At 36.1% G+C, this 16,000-nt stretch overlaps 1 long non-coding RNA gene across 3 annotated transcripts in view; it reads right to left on the reverse strand.

Moving 5' to 3' along the window:
• LOC105472987 (uncharacterized) overlaps positions 1 to 9,592 on the reverse strand; it is a 35,912-nt gene extending 26,320 nt beyond the window's left edge. For 2 of the 3 annotated variants that reach the window (XR_981976.2, XR_981975.2), the window contains exons 1-2: positions 5,430 to 9,592; positions 2,333 to 2,438 (exon numbers count right to left, since the gene is read on the reverse strand). This is a non-coding gene — a long non-coding RNA (uncharacterized lncRNA). The remainder of the gene's footprint in view (positions 1 to 2,332; positions 2,439 to 5,429) is intronic. The other variant, XR_011625101.1, reaches the window with a different exon arrangement.
• Positions 9,593 to 16,000: the final 6,408 nt, after the last annotated feature.

Genomic DNA, 16,000 nt, shown 5'->3' on the forward strand with positions numbered 1-16,000 from the left:
ATTTTTTTGTAATGTGATTGCTAAGAAAAATGGAAATAAAATAGCAAATATTCTCAGTAAGTATTCATTTGTAATATTTGATTTACAGCTTAAAATTCTCATTGCAACATTATTATTATGAAGATATAAAATAGGATGTGGAGTATTTTATTCCTTTAGATAAAAACCCATTAGATATGAGCTCACAGATGAACCATAAACATCTGAACATTTGTTAAACATATACACTATTACTGAGCAAAGTAAAAAAGGTAAAAGAATATAACCAAAATGTGGAAAATCAGAAAGGAGAGTTAAAAAATTTCATTTTAAATACTACATTTTGCTAATAATGTTTTATTTCCAATAATATGTTTTACATATAATCTTAAACTATGAATTTGAATCCTATGGCCTAGTTCTAATTATTTTATAATTACAAAGATTTGGTAATTGAGAATATTTGTTCCTAATGTTAAGAACCAAGAATAATGTATATATAGTATCTATATTATGCATCTCAACCAACAGAACTGCATACAATTAGCATTTCATTTCAAGAAGAATTAAGATTAAATAGTAGAAAGTGCGCGAGAGATATATTAAAGCGTGCATTAATTAAAGGGACTTATCGGTGGATTATTTCACACTTGTGAGAATACTAAAAACACATTAACAATCAGGCTTATGCATTCTACCAATGAAGATACATGGGGCAGAAAGATAGTAATATAAACCGAGGTAAAATCCAAGTTACACTTTTCAATTTAAATTTTCCTATGAGCAGGTAATTCATAGAAACAGTTCATTGTTATGTGAAATATATTCGTTAGAGGCAATTTGGAACTGTGAAAAAGATTTTTCTCTCAGTTGTTTGTTCCCTTGAATGAAAAAAAATAGAAATCCAATTTTCTTTCATATATAACTTTATCTCTACCTCAAGAATAGAACAATGCCAGCAAATTTCAAAATAGCATTTACTGGATCTGATCAAAACAGCCGTACCTATTCCTTGGCTTACAAAATCATGGTGTTTCTTAAACATTTCTGCATTTATCTAGAAATAATTTCATTATATTGTCTAGTATCATAAATAAGTCCTACTGTACTTTGCACTGCGTCTTCAGTATATGGCAACATTGTCGCACTTCTCAGTTTCTGATCTTGAGCCTATGATGACAAATATTTCCATACACATTCCATTAGCTGAAATTTGGTCGTCTAACTATGCCTGACTCAGAAAAGCAGTTTCTCTCTGTGATCACAATCAGACCAAAACGAATTTTGTTAGCAGCTATTAATCTGTGCCACAAGCCTTATATGCATAAATTAGATAAAAAGAAAAATTGAAAAAGTAGTTAAGTCCATGTATTGAGAAATAGCAATAGGATAAAGCAAAGTAAAGTAAGTTTCATTTATATGAGAGCTAAAATAAGTGCAATAAGGACTTCAGAGGAATGAGATTATCAAGAATGTCCAAAATATTGAAACTTCTAAACAATTACATAAAAACACAAACCACTGGTAAGATTGATCAAGAAAAAGAAGCGACGTAACATAGAAATAACTATTATTTGAAGGGTAAATATTTTAATATTCTAGATTAATTGTGTAATTCCTTGAAAAAATTATCATAGCAGATTTATGTAAAGTAAGTATAGTCCTAAATGGATGAATAATTGTTATATAAGTGAATTTATTAGCAAGATTTACCAACAAGATGCTGAGAATTTTATGTGACTTTTAATAAATCCTGAAGATAAAGAAATAATTATATATAAGACTATATATATTTTATTTTAAAAAGTGGATAATGCTTTAGAAAAAAATATAATATATAAATACAGGTGCAAGCATTTTCAATATAAGTAAAAGTTACTAAAGTAGTTGAACATCAGTGAATCTTTCAGCTGCAGCTGTTCACAATTTGGTACACAGTTCCGTTTTTCACTGGAGATTTTCCTTTCTCTTTTCTACAAACAGCTCTTCCTTAGAATGAATTTTGCCTCTTTTATACTCAATATTTTATGTACTTGCAATGAGAGGGATTTGGATTTAGTTTTAAATGTCCATATTGCTGACTTAGCTATTTTTCCTAATAAGGATTGGCTAAGGTAGTTGCTCCATTTCTTAAAATATAGACTGCATACATATTGCCTCTTTAGAGCCACATTATGCAAGATCCAGATTGTTTTGTATTTTAATATTTGATATTAAATCTGTCCCCATGGATAGACTTATAAGAAATTTGTCTATTTGCATCCCAATTCAGTACCTAGAAAGATAGAACTGGGTTTCGTCACTTGTCAAAAATTGCCACTCACAGAAACCCTTAAAGAAGTCAGAACCTTACTTTAGTTTCTTGGAATTGTCACTAGTGAGACCCTTCTGGAGTTTGGAACATCAGCTCTGGGAGTCATTACTGTTGAATGACTGATTTCCTGTCTTCTGGTTGAGGGCTGGAAGACAAGTGACCAACAGCAGATTACTTAGCACCTTTCTTTTTGTTTTTAATCTCTGGAGCTAGTATATATACACATCCTAGCCAAGTTTCTTAAAACTGGAAATTACTAATGAGAATCTACCTATAACTACTTGGATCCCAAGTGTAATCAGATTTAGACTGGGGCCTAGCAGGAAGCAAATAACATTTTCCTAGGGACAACTTAAAGAGAGGTGAGAAAAGAATAAGGAAAGCAACAGTGGATGTTGAAGCACTCGTGAAACAGCAATGTGGGAAGTCTCTACCACTATAGGCCCCAAGATTCAAAAGGAGAGGATGAAATTACACGCACACAGCAATTTCCAGAAACTCAAAAGAAAGATTGCCTAAGAGGTGGCAGAGGAATGTAGCCTGTTCTAACACTGTCACAAGGCCAGGAAGGAGATAGAAATTTAAAAAAAAAAAAAAAAAAAAAAAAAAAAGACCTTGCTTTCAATATTCTGCTGTTACCTCCAAGTCCCCAAACCCAACTGTACCAGAGGCTAGTGTATACATAATTGATTTCACAAAGATCCTCATTCAGTGGGCATTCTGCAAGGTAAAGAAGGTAAAGAACAGATCTTCAGATCCAAATGGGATTGATCGCTTAATTCACAGAATAAATTCGTAGTCATCAGACGACGTAGAAGCCAATTCTTTGCTGATTAATTTTACAAAGTCTGGAGTTTTTACTTGTTTTATTAATATTACTTATGAATGGTGTGATACAGTGCAGTATTGGCAAAATAAAACAAATAAAGATCAACAGAATACAACAGACAGTTCAGAAATAGACCCACATATATATGGTTGATTTTGGACAAAAGCTCTAAAGTAATTCAATCAGGATGGAACAATCTTGTCAACGAATATACTGAAACAATTGGTTAGCCAAGTGTAAACATATGAATCTTAACACTAACTTCATACAAAAATTAAATAGAAGCGGATTATATACCTCAATATAAAGATCACAAATCTAACGATGCAAAACTTGTAAAAGAAAACATAGGAGAAAATGTTAGTAGCTTTGGGTTGGGCAAATGTTTCTCAAATAAGACATAAAAAGCAAAAACCACAATGAGGTATCACCTCACACTTGTTAGAATGGCTACAATAAAAAAGCCTAAAAGATAAGTGTTGGCAAGGATGTGGAGAAAGGAAACATTTGCATGCTATTATTGGAAATGATAATTAATGCATCCATTATGGAAAACAGTATGGAAAATCTTCAAAAAATTAAAAATAGAATTAACATATGATCCAGCAATTTCTCTACTGGGTATATATTCAAAGGAAGTGAAGAATATGTAAAAGAGATATCTGCACTCCCATGGCAGTTGCAGAACTATTCACAATAGGTAAGATATGGAATTAGCCTGCCCATCAGTAGACAAATAGATAAAGAAAATGTGCCATATATACACAAGAGAATAGTATTCAGCCTTACAAAAGAAGAAAAATTTGTCATTTGCAACAACATAGATAACTTGGAGGATATTGGGTCAAGCGAAATAAGTCAAACACTGAAAGACACACACCACATGATCTTCCTTATGTGTGAAACCTAAAAAAGTTGAACCCAGAAGTAGACAGAATGGTGATTACAAAGGGATAGGGATAGGAGTTGGGGTGGGTGGGGAGATGTCTGTCAAAAAATACAAAATTTCAGTTAGCTGGGAGGAATGAGTTCAAGAGATCTATTGTACTACCTGGTGACTATAATGAATAACAATGTATTATAATCCCCAAAATAGGTGAGAGTACATTTTAAGCATTCTCACAAAAATAAGTATGTCAGATAATACATATGTTATTAGTTCAATTTAGACATTTCACAGTTTATAGAGATACCTAATACAATGGTTCAACTTAAGATGTTTCAACTTTGCAATGCTGTGAAGCCACTCTGTTTTTCACTTTCAAAACAGTATTTTAAAAATTACATGAGACATTCACAACTATAGGATTTGTGGTAGATGACTTTGTCTAACTGTAGGCTAATGTAAGTGTTCTGAACATGTTTAAGGTAGACTGTGCTAAGCCATGATCTTCAGTAGGTTAGGGGTATTAAATGCTTTTCCTTTTCAATTTTTTTTTTTTTAGACAGACCCTCACTCTTTCACCCAGGCTGGAGTATAGTGGTGTGATCTTCTCTCACTGTAACTGCCACTTCTTGGGTGGGTTAACCTCAGCCTCCAGAGTAGCTTGGATAAAAGCACGTGCCACCATACTTGATTCATTTTTTAAAAATTATTTATTTATTTATTTATTTTTTGTGGAGACAGAGTGTCACCATGTTGGCCAGCCTGGTCACAAATTCCTGACCTCAAGTGATCTGTCCATCTTGGCCTCCCAAAGTGCTGGTATTATGGGCATGAGCCACTGAGCCCAGTCATCATATCACTTTTATTTGTCAATTAAAAATAAATTTAAAAATAAAAAAAGATTCAGAAAAAAGCTCTTATTTTTATTAATTTTTACTGATACTTTCATAATGTATATGTTTTTGCATATGCTTTAAATTACATAGTATGTTGGTACAACAATACAACTATATAATAAGTAAATAAACATATCTTGAAAGCACAAAGTATAAAATAATTTGGTCTTTGAATAAATTAATCTTTTTTTTTTTTTCTCCAAAAGGCTTTGGTAAGAAAATGATTAGATAAATTACATATTGGGAGAAAATATCTGCAAAACAATTACTTGACAATTGAATTATATACAGAATATAAAATCAGCTTTTAAAACTCAACACTAAGTATATGAACAGTTGCATTATATAAGGGAGCAAATTATGTGAATAAACATTTCCCCAAAGACATACTTAGACGGCAAGTGAGTACATTAAAAATGCTCAACTACCTTATACATTAGAGAAATGCAAATTAAAACCACAGTGAGATACCACTACAAACCAAGTAGAACAGTAACAAAGATTGTTATCAAAAGACTAACTCACCAAGTTTTGTAAAAATGCAGAAAAAATGGGTTCTGTTCCAAGATGGCTGAATAGGAACAGCTCCAGTCTGCAGCTCCCAGCATGACTGAGGCAGAAGATGCGAGATTTCTGCATTTCCAACTGATGTACCTGGTTCATCTCACCTGAATTGATCGGACAGCCCACAGAGAGTGGGCCAGTTGAAGCAGAGCAGGACATCACTTCACCCGGGAAATACAAGGGGTTGGGGGATTTTCCTTTCCTAGCCAAGGGAAGCCCTAATGGAAAGTCAGGACACTGCCACCTAAACACTGTGTTTTTCCAAAGGTCTTAGCAAATGGCACACCAGGAGATTATATACTGAGTCTGGCTCAGTGGGTCCTACACCCACAGAGCCTAGTGCGCTGCTAGTCCGGGATGGAACTGTCAGGTGGCAAGCCTAGCGGGGGTAGGGGCATCTGACATAGCTGAGGCTTGAGTAGGTAAACAAAGTGTTCTGGAAGATCGAACTGGGTGGAGCACACCACAGTTCAACAAGGCACACCTGCCTCTGTAGACTCCACCTCTGGGGGCAGTACATAGCTGAACAAGACAGCAGAAACTTCTGCAGACTTAAACATCCCTGTCTGACAGCTCTGAAGAGAGCAGCGGTTCTCCCAGCATGGTGTTTGAGCTCTGAGAAGGGACAGACTGCCTCCTTAAGTGGGTCCCTGACCCCTGTGTAGCCTAACTTTGAGAAACCCCCCACTAGTGGCCAACTGACACCTCATACAGCTGGGTGCCCCTCTGAGATGAAGCTTCTAGACAAAGGATCAGGCAACAATATTTACTGTTCTGCAATATTTGCTGTTCTGCAGCCTCTGCTGGTGATACGCAGACAAACAGGGTCTGGAGTGGACCTCCAGCAAACTCCAACAGACCTGCAGCTGAGGGACCTGACTGTTAGAAGAAAAACTAACAAACAGAAAGGAATAGCATCAACATCAACATAAATGACATCCACACCAAAACTCCATCTGTGGGTAACCATTATCAAAGACCAAAGGTAAATAAAACCACAAAGATGGGGATAAACCAGAGCAGAAACTTGAAAATTCTAAAAACCAGAGCATCCCTTCTCATCCAAAGGATCACAGCTCCTTGCCACCAACGGAACAAAGCTGGATGGAGAATGACTTTGACGAGTTGACAGAAGTAGGCTTCAGAAAGGCAGTAATAACAAACTTCTCCAAGCTAAAGGAGGATGTTTGAATCTATCACAAGGAAGCTAAATACCTTGAAAAAAGATTAGATGAATGGCTAGCTAGAAAAAAACCATGTAGAGAAGACCTTAAGTGACCTGATGCAGCTGAAAACCATTGCATGAGAGCTACGTGATGCATGCACAAGCTTCAGTAGCCAATTCGATCAAGTGGAAGAAAGGGTATCAGTGATTGAAGATCAAATTAATGAAATGAAGTGAGAAGAGACATTTGGAACAGGAGAAAAAAGAGTAAAAAGAAAGGAACAATGCCTCCAAGAAATATGGGACTATGTGAAAAAGAACAAATCTACGTCTCATTGGTGTACCCGAAAGTGATGGGGAGAATGGAACCAAGCTGGAAAACACTCTTAAGGATATGATCCAGAGTACTTCCCCAACCTAGAAAGGAAGGTCAACATTCAAATTCAGGAAATACAGAGAACACTACAAAGATACTCCTTGAGAAGAGCAAACCCAGACACATAATGGTCAGATTCACTAAGGTTGAAATGAAGAAAAAATGTTAAGGACAGCCAGAGAAAAATGTCATGTTACCCACAAAATGAAGCCCAACAGACTAACAGCGATCTCTTGGCAGAAACTCTACAAGCTAGAAGACAATGGGGGCCAATATTCAACATTCTTAAAGAAAAGAATTTTCAACCCAGAATTTCATATCCAGCCAAACTAAACTTCGTAAGTGAAGGAGAAATAAAATCCTTTACAGACAAGCAAATGCTGAGAGATTTTGTCTCTCTGCCTTACAAGAGCTCCTGAAGGAAGCACTAAATATGGAAAGGAATAACCGTCACCAATCGCTGCAATAATATGCCAAATTTTAAAGACCATAGATGCTAGGAAGAAACTGCATCAACTAATGGGCAAAATAACCAACGAACATCATAATGACAGGATCAAATTCACACATAACAATATTAACCTTAATATAAATGGTCTAAATGCCCCAACTAAAAGACACAGACTGGCAAATTGGATAAAGAGTCAAGACTCATCAGTGTGTTGTATTCAGGAGACCCATCTCACATGCAGAGACACATATAGAGTCAAAAAAAAAAAAAAAAGGAATGGAGGAAGATCTAACAAGCAAATGGATAGCAGAAACAAACAAACAAACAAACAAACAAAAAACAGGGGTTGCAATCCTAGTCTCTGATAAAACAGACTTTAGACCAACAAAGATCAAAGGAGACAAAGAAGGTCATTACATAATGGTAAAGGGGTCTATTCAACAAGAAGAGCTAACTATCCTAAATATATACGTACCCAATAGAGGAGTACCCAGATGCATAAAGCAAGTCCTTAGAGACCTACAAAGAAACCTAGACTCCCACACATTAATAATGGGAGACTTTAACACCCCACTGTCAATATTAGAAGATCAATGAGACAGAAGGTTAACAAGGATATCTGGGACTTGAACTCAGCTCTGCACCAAGCAGACCTAATGGACATCTACACAACTCTCCACCCCAAATCAACAGAATATACATTCTTCTCAGCACCACATTGCACTTATTCCAAAATTGACCACATAGTTTGAAGTAAAGCACTCCTCAGCAAATGCAAAAGAATAGGAATTACAACAAACTGTCTCTCAGACCACAGCCCAATCAAATTAGAACTCAAGATTAAGAAACTCACTCAAAACCACACAACTACATGGAAACTGAAAAACCTGCTCCTGAATGACTACTGGGTAAATAACGAAATGAAGGCAGAAATAATGATGTTCTTTGAAGCCAATGAGAAAAAAGACATAGTGTACCAGAATCTCTTTGCCACATTTAAAGCCATGTGTAGAGGGAAATTTACAGCACTAAATGCCCACAGGAGAAAGTAGGAAAGATCTAAAATCGACACCCTAACATCACAGTTAAAAGAACTAGAGAAGCAAGAGCAAACAAATTCAAAGCTAGCAGAAGGCAATAAATAACTAAAATCAGAGCAGAACTGAAGGAGATAGAGATGAGAAAAAACCTTAAAAAAATCAATGAATCCAGTAGCTGTTTTTTTGAAAAGATCAACCATATTGATAGACTGTTAGCAATACTAATCAAGAAGAAAAGAGAGAAGAGTCAAATAGATGCAGTAAAAAATGATAAAGGGTGTATCACCATCGATCCCACAGAAATACAAATTACTATCAGAGAATACTATAAACACCTCTATGCAAATAAACTAGAACATCTAGAAGAAATGTATAAATTCTTGGATACATACACCCTCCAAGACTAAACCAGGAAGAAATTGAATCACTGAATAGACCAATAATAAGCTCTGAAATTGAGGCAATAATTAATAACCTGCTAACCGAAAAAAAGTCCAGGACCAGATGGATTCACAGACAAATTCTATCAGAGGTGCAAAGAGAAGGTGGTACTATTTCTTCTGAAAGTATTCCAATCAATAGAAAAAGAGGAAATCCTCACTAACTCATTTTATGAGGCCAGCATCATCCTGATAGCAAAGCCTGGTGGAGACACAACAAAGAAACAGAATTTTAGACCAATATCCCTGATGAACTTCAATGCAAAAATCCTCAATAAAATACTGGCAAACTGAATCTAGCAGCACAACCAAAAGCTTATCCACCAAGTTCAAGTTGACTTCATCCCTAGGATGCAAGTCTAGTTCAACATATGCAAATCAATAAACATAATCCATCACACAAACAGAACCAAAGACAAAAACCACATGATTACCTCAATAGATGCAGAAAAGTCCTCCAGCAAAATTCAGCAGCCCTTCAGGCTAAAAATTCAGTAAACTCGGTATTGATGGAATGTATCTCTAAATAATAAGATCTGTTTATGACAAATCAACAGTCAGTATCATACTCAATGGGCAAAAACTGAAATCATTCCCTTTGAAAACTGGCACAAGACAGGGATGCCTTCTCTCACCACTCCTATTCAATGTAGTGTTGGAAGTTCTGGTCAGGGCAATCAGGAAGGAGAAAGAAATAAAGGGTATTCAGTTAGGAAAAGGGGAAGTCAAATTGTCCCCGCTTCCGGATGCATGATTGCATAATTAGAAAACCACATCATTTCAGCCCAAAATCTCCTTAAGCTGTTAAGCAACTTCAGCAAAGTCTCAGGATACAAAATCGAAGTGCAAAAATCACAAGCATTCTTATACACCAATAACAGACAAACAGAGAGCCAAATCATGAATGAACTCCCATTCACAATTGCTTTAAAGAGAATAAAATACCTAGGAATCCAACTTCCAAGGGATGTGAAGGACCTCTTCAAGGAGAACTACAAACCACTGCTCAATGAAATAAAAGAGGACATAAACAAATGGAAGAATATTCCATGCTCATGGATAGGAAGAATCAATAATGGTCACACTTCCCAAGGTAATGTATAGATTCAATGTCATCCCCATCAAGCTACCAATGACTTTCTTCACAGAATTGGAAAAAAACTACTTTAAAGTTCCTATGGAACCAAGAAAGAGCCGGCATTGCCAAGACAATCCTAAGCAAAAAGAACAAAGCTGGTGTCATCACGTTACCTGACTTCAAACTTTACTACAAGGCTACAGTAACCAAAATAGCATGGTACTGGTACCAAAACAGAGATATAGACCAATGGAGCAGAACAGAGGTCTTAGAAATAACACCACAACCATCTGATTTTTGACAAACCTGACAAAAACAATAAATGGGGAAAGGATTCCTTATTTAATAAATAGTGCTGGAAAAACTGGCCAGCCGTATGTAGAAAGCTGAAACTGGATCCCTTCCTTACACCTTATACAAAAATTAATTCAGGTGGGTGCAGTGACTCACTCCTGTAATCCCATCACTTTGGGAGGATGAGGTGGGCAGATCACGAGGTCAGGAGATTGAGACCATCCTGGCTAACATGGTGAAACCCTGTCTCCACTAAAAAATACAAAAAAATTAGCCTGTTGTGTTGGCGGACGCCTGTAGTCCCAGCTACTCAGGAGGCTGAGGCAGGAGAATGGTGTGAACCTGGGAAGCAGAGCTTGCAGTGAGCCGAGATCGCGTCACTGCACTCAAGCCTGGGGGACAGAGCGAGACTCCACCTCAAAAATAATAATAATAATAATTCAAGATGGATTAAAGACTTAAATGTTAGACATAAAACCATAAAAACCCTACAAGAAAACCCAGGCAATACCATTCAGGATATAGGCATGGGCAAGGACTTCATGACTAAAACACCAAAAGCCGTGGCAACAAAAGCCAAAATTGACAAATGGGATCTAATTAAACTAAAGAGCTTCTGCATGGCAAAAGCCATCAGAGTGAACAGGCAACCTACAGAATGGGAGAAAATTTTTGCAATCTACCCAACTGACCAAGGGCTAATATCCAGAATCTACAGAGAACTTAAATTTACAAGAAAAAATCAAACAATCCCATCAAAAAGTGGGCATAGGATATGAACACATACTTTTCAAAAGAGATATTTATGCATCCAACAGACACATGAAAAAATAGTCATCATCACTGGTCATCAGAGAAATGCAAATCAAAACCACAATGGGATACCATCTCACACCAGTTAGAATGGTGATCATTAAAAAGTCAGGAAACAACAGGTGCTGGAGAGGATGTTTAGGAAGCATTCCTAGAAATAGGAACACTTTTATGCTGTTTGTGTGACTGTAAACTAGTGCTACCATTGTGGAAGACAGTGTGGTGATTCCTCAAGGATCTAGAACTAGAAATGCCATTTGACCTGGCAATCCCATTACTGGGTATATACCCAAAGGATTATAAATCATGCTACTATAAAGACACATGCACGCATATGTTTATTATGGCACTATTCCCAATAGCAAACACTTGGAACCAACCCAAATATCCATCAATGATAGACTGGATTAAGAAAATGTTGCACATGTACACCGTGGAATACTATGCAGTCATAAAAAAGAATGTGTTCACATCCTTTGTAGTGACATGGATGAAACTGGAAACCATCATTCTGAGCAAACTATCTCAAGGACAGAAAACCAAACACTTCATGTTCTTACTTATAGATGGGAACTGAACAGTGAGAACACTTGGACACAGTGCAGGGAACATCACACACCAGGGCCTATCATGGGGTGCAGAGATGGGGGAGGGATAGCATTAGAAGAAATACCTAATGTAAATGACGAGTTAATGGGTGCAGCAAACCAACATGGCACGTGTATACATATGTAACAAACCTGCACATTGTGCAGGCGTACCCTAGAACTTAAAATATAATTTTTAAAAATGCAGAAAAAAATTAAACCCTTATATTGTTGTTGAAAATGCACAATGTTATGGTCACTTTGGAAAGTGGTTTGGAGGTTTCTTATAAAGGCAAATGCATATTTACTCTATGACTCACCAACCACATTCCTACACGTTTACCCAAATGTAGTGAAAAAATATGTCTCTATCAAGACTTGTGTTTTAGCAACTTGACTAATGGAAGCAAAACCTAGAGACATCCCTAATGTACACCAACTAGTGAATAAACATATTGAGCTAAATACATGCAACAGTAAGTACTCAGCAATAAAAAAGAATGAACTCTTGGGTGTGGTGGAACCCGGGAGACAGAGTTTGGAGTGAGCTGAGATTGTGCCACTGCACTTCAACTCCAGCCAGGGCGACAGAGCGAGACTCCGTCTCAGGAAAAAAAAAAAAAAAGAGAGAGAGAGAGAGAGAGAGAAAAGAAGAAGAAGAAGAAGAAGAAGAAGAAGAAGAAGAAGAAGAAGAAGAAGAAGAAGAAGAAGAAGAAGAAGAAGAAGAAGAAGCAGCTCTTGTAAATAGACAAACAATGATGAAGCTCAAATATACTCTCAGTGAAAGGGATTAGTCACAAAACAAAACAGCAAATGCTGTTTGATTCCATGTTTTTGAAATTCTGAAAAAGTGAAAACCACAGTGATACAAGATCAAGAAGGTGAGTAAAGGGGATTGATTGCAATAAGACATGTAGGAGCTTATTTGGAGTGCTGGAAATGTCTGTATCATGACAGTGGCAGTGGTTAAATGTTGGTCAGAAACCTCTAATTGTTCTACAGTCTATATTCTACCTTTAATCATTAGTGAAAAATATCTCCAAATTCTAGCTTTGTGTATGACCACTAAAAACAGTTTCCATATCATAACCTAGTGTGCAGCAAATTTGGCCATATAAGTAAATTCTGACCAATGATGTGAAGAAAATGAATATTTGCAACTTCTGTGTTACACATTTAAAATGATATAGCTTTCCCTCCACTTCTCTTCATATGCTGATCACATAGATGAGGACAAATTGTAGTTGATGTCAGGGTAATATTAGAGAAAGCACCAGAGCTCTTAGTGATCTTGAAGAATCACCTATACTGCTCACATATTTCTGCATTGCTCCATAAACAAGAAAGAGTAAAATCTAGAATGACATTCATGTCACCAAAAGCACATGTAATCCCTATTATATGTCAAGCTCATAGTCTTATCACAGTGTTTTCTTCTTAATGCCAATATAATATTGAATATCTTCTATACATCTTTCTTTCCAGTTTTGTTGCAAGAATTGTATTTGATGCTCTGATGTAAAATATGAAAACAATACTTGTTGGGGATTTTGTAAATATGGGGGTCTGATCTACATTAGAATTTGGGTGCTTTCTATATCAAGGTATTTATACTTTCTGTTGTCTTCCCCTGGAAAGCGCTTATACTTTCTGGTCATGCAGTTCTTAGCTCAATTTCATATCCTCATAGAAGTCTCACTGAAAAACCTGTCATATTGCATGATCACTCATTAATTTGTTATGGATTTTGTTTGTTTTACAAGCATTAGAAATGTTATTTTTCATTCATTCACATGTTTTGTTTGTTATCTTCTTTAAAAATTTTAGAATATGAGATAAATGACAATGATAAATTTTTTCAACATAATATTAATATTCCTGGTACTTTAAATGATGCCTGGTGTATACTAGAAAACAAAATTTGTGAATTGACATTATTTATGGAATAGCTGTTTATAGACTAGAATTCAAATGCCTTATGCCAAGAGATAATAGTACACATGTACACTTGTATCAAATTATTGAGCAACTACAGTACACTAAGGGGTATGGAAAAGTTCTTCCTTAGTGAGACTTTCATTCTAGGAGAAAAGATCGATCATGAACATATAAAATAATATATACTTTTTGTACAACGCTTATGAATATAAAAAGGACAAAGAGCTGTTAGAGAGTTGAAAGGCCTAATAATTTTCATAGTCAGAGAAGCTAAATTCATAAGCTCATACTTAGAGGCGAGAACAGAGAGATAAATAGGATAGTCTAGGCCGAAGGAACTGAATGAACAGGTTACGGACTCAAGAGGTTTTAGTTATGGTTTGTTTGATTGCTTTTGCATTTCTAAGGAGTCGCAAGGAGGTCAATGTCTGAATGGTGTCATGAAGAATAGGCAAATGCTTAAAGAAATTTATGGAACATTAGCAGGTGCAAGAATATTTAGAGCATCCTGGTTCAATGTAAGAATGTATTTTTTAACTACTTCTTATATTAGAAGCCACCCACAAAGCATAATGTTCATTGATCTGAATACTTTTGTAAATATTTGACTCTGGGTTGATAACTGTTCAAAAAGGGGTAACTAATGAGCAAGAAGAACATTTAGGATGCTATTGCAATAATTAGGTGATAAGTTTTAGCATGAAGCAGGATGGAAGCAATAAAGGTGGCTAGGAATGCTGAGATTCTGGAAAACAGGGGCCATGGAGTATAATAAGGGATTACAAGTCATATGAAACAGAACAGTAGCAGCAGTGAATCTATATATTTCCTACAAACAAAGAAGAACCACAGATGGGGACTCTGTTTACTAAAATGAAGTAGACTGAAAAGGAGAAAGCTTGGAGGTAGAATAAAGATTAAAAGTTTTGGTATTGACATGTAGATGTGTGATGTCTTTTAGACATTCAAATGGAGTAGTAGTGTAAGTGGTCTGGAGTTCAGGGTACATTTCTTGAGGTTAAACTCTAAATCCAAGGGTGGTGTTAGCATCCCAGATTTATTTGCATAGAGATGGCATTTAAAGCCAAGAGATTGCATGAGATTACCAAGGAGAGAGTGAGCTCTTCTGTATCATTCAAACTTTTAGATATTAGAGAGATTAAGAAGATTATTTTATATGAGATATTGGAGTACTGAAGTTGTTTGTTAGGAATAAGTGTTAAGTAAATGTCACCTGTTGCCTATTATCAGGAATAGAAGTCAGAGCAATTCTACCCACTGCATCAGGTATTAGGGGCACCAAATAAAACACAATACAGTCATGCACTCCATTGAACAATGGTTTACTTCCATAGAGAAGAGACAGAGCAAGATTAGTTTTAGTAGTGGGGATATGTGCCCTTGGCCAGCTGGTCCCTCCCGGCAGCTCACACAGGGCAATTGAGTCTGCCTTGGTGCATTCCTCGTGTGCTGCGGTAGAAACACACTGCCTCTTCCTTATCTGCAAAAGACAGATTTGGTAGTACGGTTGACCAGGTGACATACCATGTGTACACTTAAGCAGAATAAAGAGTACACATTGAATCAGAAGCAGGGATAGATATTCTCATACAATGTGGTAAGTCCCACACAGGCGGTGGAGATTTTTTTCAACTCTTGATAAGGAAGTGATCCAGGCCAAAGGCCCATTCTTATGTGGTGCCTTAATTATTACACCCATCCAATTATTGTTCAGATTTCATATTTGTAAGTAACCATGATTTGTTGATATTGTTGTAATTGATATTTCTTTTTGGTTAGGCAATAAATTAAATTTAAAAATATGGCAAATTAATGTTAGGAAATCAAAATCAAGGATTTGTGCACTTTCATAGAGAGTATCTGCTGATGTTTAATCTATTTACACTGACTTTTGTATTTTAGGATTACAATACAAAGTCACATGCAAAATGCAATCAATAAAGGAGATGTGTCATACTAATCAATAATGTTTCTGACAAGAACCAAAGACTATATGGGGGATTGAATGGAAAATCAGGCATGTTAGAAAGAGGGTAGTCATGTTTTGAAGTAGTACCTTCTCATTACTTTCATCTATAGACTATAGACTCTGCCCCCAACAATTCTTGAAAATTTTAATTGCTGGTTTGTTATAGCTTTGTGTAACTCAATTCTCACCATAATTCTTGGTGAGTTTAGTATCCACAGAGACAGGGACCCCAAAATTCTGCTCCTAAGTTCCTTAATATGTTTTCCTTTAAATCTTAAAGCTTTCAATTCACCTCAACCATTTATTCACATCATCATAAGCTACACTTTATTGTAATAATTAAGACACCTTATTTCTAAT

The sequence above is a fragment of the Macaca nemestrina genome, chromosome 6 (genome assembly GCF_043159975.1).
Source record: "Macaca nemestrina isolate mMacNem1 chromosome 6, mMacNem.hap1, whole genome shotgun sequence".
Classification (NCBI taxonomy): domain Eukaryota; kingdom Metazoa; phylum Chordata; class Mammalia; order Primates; family Cercopithecidae; genus Macaca; species Macaca nemestrina.